Source organism: Dasypus novemcinctus, chromosome 5 (assembly GCF_030445035.2).
Source record: "Dasypus novemcinctus isolate mDasNov1 chromosome 5, mDasNov1.1.hap2, whole genome shotgun sequence".
Lineage (NCBI taxonomy): Eukaryota > Metazoa > Chordata > Mammalia > Cingulata > Dasypodidae > Dasypus > Dasypus novemcinctus.
Genome location: NC_080677.1, coordinates 148,161,571 through 148,167,197, shown reverse-complemented (window position 1 = coordinate 148,167,197; position 5,627 = coordinate 148,161,571). Strand labels below are relative to the sequence as shown.

General features: G+C 39.5%; 1 pseudogene; it reads left to right on the top strand.

Moving 5' to 3' along the window:
• Positions 1 to 1,829: 1,829 nt before the first annotated feature.
• LOC101430498 (purine nucleoside phosphorylase pseudogene) lies at positions 1,830 to 4,975 on the top strand (annotated as a pseudogene).
• The last annotated feature ends 652 nt before the right edge of the window (positions 4,976 to 5,627 follow it).

Below are 5,627 nucleotides of genomic sequence, written 5' to 3'. Positions count from 1 at the left end.
TTGTTCATTCTTCACTCTTGATGCATTTGGGATGATGTCGGCTTTGACTGCTTCAGGCTGAGAGGGCACTTAGATATTATGGGGCGGATGGAAGAACTGTTTTGCTTGAAATTGTAGATGCTCCTTGTTTTGGGGGATGGGACTTGTCCATCATCATCGTTTTCTTGGTTGTCCAGGGCTATCCCTACTCTCCTGGAGAGTAGGCGTTGACTGCTTCTCTGCTGGGATTCAGAGCTCAACTGGCATATGAACAATCCAAAGATTTAAGCCTCTGTGAAATAATATTTAATGAGTATATTGAGAATTACATGTTCAAATAAAAGGAGTATCATGAGTAGGGGGATTATAAATGAATATAACTCTATTATGTTGGGAAAATAGACGATATTATCTTCCCAAATAGGGCCCGCTGAAGGGGTGCTGATTTCATGAGGCATTGTGCCTTGCCTCTGGAGCCGGGCATCCCTAGCACCCTTGGGAGCACTCTTCGAGGCTTTGTTTACTGTGGCAGTCAGTGAACCTGCCTGACCCACCGAAGCATAAGTTCCGGAATGACCAGTGTTTCTTTTCTACAGCTTTATACTGAGTGTTGAGACAGTATGAGTTTTCCATTGTTTATCTTTTTAAAGTATTCTTAGCACTGTATTTTGTTTGTTTGTCTGTTAGAGAAGCAATGTGGTTAAGAGTACTTACTGTTGGCTCATACACAAGCTCTGTGATTTTGGCCAAGTTGCTTAACCAATCAGTTCCTCTAAATGCAGATGATATATCCTAAGGTTTTTATGAGAATGAAAGGACTTTTTACATCTAAAGTAGTGAGCAAAATGCAGACATTCAGTCAGTGCTATGCAAATGTTAAATTTTTAAACTAATTTTTGCCCTGTATTTCAAGTCTATATTAGTACTGGGTTATTAAATATACATTATGAAGCCTGTTAGGTTCCTAATTGGAATAGCATTGAAACTATAGATAAATTAAGGGAGAATAAATAGCTTTACAGAATTGTTCTAAGAAATGTACATAGTTTCTCTACTTATTTACATCTTGTTTTGTACTTTCAATATTTTTTATTCTACATAAAATCTTGCACATTTGTTATATGTATTTTTATGTCCCTTATAGTTTCTGTGCTATTAAATTATCTTTTAAAACTATATTACCCAATTTTTGCTAGTGTTTGTGAATGGCATTAATTTATGTATATTGAGCTTGCATACTACCACATGAGTAAAATTCTCTTACTAGTTCTAATATTTTTCAGTAAATATTTTCTTTTTCTGTGCAGAAAATCATATGTTTTAATGTATGCAGCTTTATTATTCTTTTTCAATCCTTATATCTCTTTTTTTTTTAAGGATTTATTTATCTCCCCTTCCCCCCCACCCCCACAGTTGTCTGTTCTCTGTATCTATTTGCTGCATGTTCTTTCTCTGCTTCTGTTCTTGTCAGCGGCACAGGAATCTGTGTTTCTTTTTGTTGCATCATCTTGTTGTGTCAACTCTCCATGTGTGCAGCGCCATTCCTGGGCAGGCTGCACTTTCTTTCGCACTGGCTGGCTTTCCTTACGGGGGCCACTCCTTGCATGTGGGGCTCCTCTATGCAGGGGACACCCCTGCATGGCATGACACTCCTTGCGTGCATCAGCACTGCATGTGGGCCAGCTCCACACGGGTCAAGGAGGCCTGGGGTTTGAACCGCGGACCTCCCATGTGGTAGACGGATGCCCTATCCACTGGGCCAAGTCTGCTTCCCCTTAAATCTCATTTCATTTCCATGTATAATTTCATGGGTTAGCCCCTCCATATGAAGTTGAATAAAAGTCCGGGTAATGGGCTTGCAGATGATTTGTACTGTACCTTTTAATGGAAATCATTCTAAGATTTCACCATTAAGAGGTATAGTTATTGAAGACTTTTTAAATACACTATTTATAAGTTAAGGGGAAAAAAAAATCCTTTCAACTCTTCCATTCCTAAAATCTCCAATACCGCCATGTACATTTTTTTCCTTACTCCTAGAAGATTGCCATATTTTTTTATTTCTAGAATCTGTTAATGTGCTTGTTTATGTAAGAATTTTTTCTTTTTTTCATGTGGGAGGGTATTGTCTTCAGGAGTGACTTTTGGGCCAAAAAAAAGACCATTTCAATATTATTTCAGTTTTATTCACCATTTACTGAAGTAAAAAAAAAATTTAAAAATTTAACCTTAATCTAAGATGATTTTAAAGACATTATTAATTAAATACAGGTAAGTATTTAACACTATTTTTATAAATTTAATACATTCAAATTCATTTTTAATCACCTCACTTATCTGGTAGACTTTCATCCCAGAGTTCACTAGTGTTTATTACAAATCTAATAAACTTTTTAAAGCTGATGATTTTTAATTTCTCTTATCTGTTTTCACATCATTTACAGCCTTGAAAATATATCAAAAGACAAAAATATTTCAATTACATGATTTTAAATTGGAATTAAAATGGCAGTCTGTTATATATTCTAATATGTTAGCAGATAGTCTATGAAATTAAATACTGAATATACACATTTTTCGGTTTATCAACAATATTAGTTCTATAAGCTTGATTCATTTTGCCTTTATATTTCACTCCAAAATTACTCAGAGTAAAAAAATGTAAGTTACTCAACTGTGGTAGTCTGAGTCTTTTGTGGACCCCAGAAAATTAAGTTCTTAAACTAGTCCATTCCTATGAGTATGGAATCCTTTGATTAAATTTGATTCGGTTTAGAGTCATTGGATTGGATTTCTTCAGTGGGGTATAGCCCAGAGTGAGTCTTGGTCCTCTTGCTGGAGTCCTTTATAAGTGGGAGTGAGAAAGCAGCACAAATAGATGAGAAATGCTCAGAAGCTAAGAGAGCAGGCTCCTGGACCCAGAAGCTGAGATCATTGAAATCCGTGGAAGCAGAAACCAGCAGACACCGCCCTAGTGCCCTGCCGTGTGCCGGATCGCCCACAGCTGCAGCTCTGGGAGAAGGCCTCTCCCGATGACGCCTTGATTCAGACATTTTTATACTTTCATGGCCTCAGAACTGTAAGCTTATAGGTTAATGAATTGCCATTTCCACATTATAAAAGCCAACTCATTTCTGGTATATCACCTTGCCAGCCTTTAGTAAACTAAAACACTAACAATGAAGAAAAACTTGGGCGGCAGACTTGGCCCAGTGGTTAGGGCATTCGTCTACCACACGGAAGGTCAGCGGTTCAAATCCTGGGCCTCCTTGACTCGTGTGGAGCTGACCCACTTACAGTGCTGATGCGCACAAGGAGTGCCCTGCCATGCAGGGGTGTCCCCTGCATAGGGGAGCCCCACACGCAAGGAGTGCACCCCATAAGGAGAGCCCCACAGTGCGAAAGAAAGTGCAGCCTGCCTAAGAATGGCACCGCCCACACGGAGAGTTGACACAATAAGATGATGCAATGAAAAGAAACACAGCTTCCTGTGCTGCTGACAACAACAGAAGTGGACAAAGAAGACGCAGCAAATAGACACAGAGAACAGACAACCGGGGTGGGGGGGGAAGGGGAGAGAAAAAAATGAATGAATGAATGAATGAAAGAAAAACTTGTATTATCTTAAGGAATTTTTTGATAACTCTGTCAAGGAAATGTTGGTTATCATCAGACATTTGGGGTATTCATTATTACATCTGTAGCAAAAGATCTCCAGGGTTATTCATCTCACTACCAAAATACTAATATTTAACCCTTTTCATCATCACAATGTTGTGTGTTTAAACTTTAAATAGTAGTTGGCATTTAGCCTATGCCAAAATCTGAGTTGCAACATTTCAAACTTTTAAGTTACCAATTAATTGGATTATTGCTTCTAAGTTTCCCACATGATTTTTGGCTACCGGGATAATAATTACAACATATAAATAATCAACATTTATTAAATATGGGATGTGTCTCTTGGCTCTGTCTCTTGGCTCTGACTGACTGACACAATTACTAAGGTCATTCCTATGAACTTGGAAATCATGCCAGCCACACCTGCTGCCCACAGCTCAGTGGAGCAGAGTACGGCCAACTCATCAAGAAGGTGCCACCAGGACCCTGGAGAAAGAATTCACATATGAAGATGACCAGAACACTGCAGAATGGCTTCTGTCCCACGCCAAACAGCAATATCAAGTGGCAGTGATCAGTGGTTCTGGATTAGGAGGTCTAGCTCATAAAGTAACTCAGGCCCAGACCTTTGACTACAGTGAGATACCCAACTTTCTGTAAAGTACAGCACCAAGTCATGCTTGACGATAACTGTTTGGGTTCCTGAATGACTGAGCCTGTGTGGTGATGCAGGGCAGATTCCACTTTTATGCAGGCCACATGCTGGGAAGGTCATGTTCTCAGTGAAAGTTTTCCAGCTTATGGATGTGGACACCATAGCAGCCAACACAGCTGGAGGGCTCAGCCCCAAGTTCGAGATTAGAGACCTCAAGGTGATCCATGATCACATTTACATCTCTACCCAGAACCCTCTCGCAGGCCCCGATGATGAAAGGTTTGGCAATTGTTTTCCTTCCATGTCTGATACCTATGACTGCAATCCGAGGCAGAGGGCTCACTGTGATTGAGACAAATAGGGGCACAGCAAGAGCTACCGGAAGGCACCAGTGTGACGCTTGGTGGCGCCAACTTTGTGAATACTGCGATGTCGTCTGCTGCAGAAGCTGGGGTTGATGCTTTTGGCATGAGCACACACCAGAAGTTATAGTTGCATGGTACTGTGGCCTGAGGTTTTGACTTTTCTTTCATCACTAACAAGGTTATCATGAATTATGAAAGCTTAGAGAAGGCTAATTATGAGGAAGTACTAGAGGCTGGGGAACAAGCTGCATGGAAACTGGAACAGTTCGTCTCCATTCTTATGGCTAGCATTCTACCCTCTGGGATCCAAGTAACTGCTACCTTGTTCCAGTCACCTGCGTCTGCCCTTAAGTAGTAGCAGAAAGAAGAAGAGGATCCCTACACTTTCCCTTTCCCACTTCTCCTACCAGATCCTTTTGGTGGCAGGTTCTATTTGAATCAGTTATCTTCACTTTTGTTGAACCCTCATATCCTTCCACAGGTCAGTGGATTTGCTCGTGATTTGATATGGGCTTCAAACTTGGCACTGCAACAGCTACTACCTTAAAAATGATGCTCAGTTCTGGAGACCACACAAGGACCAGACCAGTAACTCTTAGATGTTAACACCATGTTTTAAAAATAAAGAGAAAGATGTATAACTTTTTTTAATTGCACATTTTCCATGTGATTTTTGGCTATTGGGACCATAATTATTACATTTAAATAATCGGTATTTATTAACTGTGGGATTTGTCTCTTAGCTCTGATTTGCTGTCACAAATACTTAGGTCATCCTATGAGTATGGAAAATGATAGAATTTCTACTATTAACCCATATTTAGTTTGATATTATATTCAGAATTTGCCCATGTTGTATTATTTTTTAAATATTGCTGGAACTAGGATACCTCTAGAAATTTCTTTGTAACTGCTACCCTTCCTGGTTTGAAATCAAAGATATTTTAACCTTTCACTTTATGAGTTGGGGAGGTTTCCTTTTTTTTTCAGTTAGTTTGTTTAGTTGT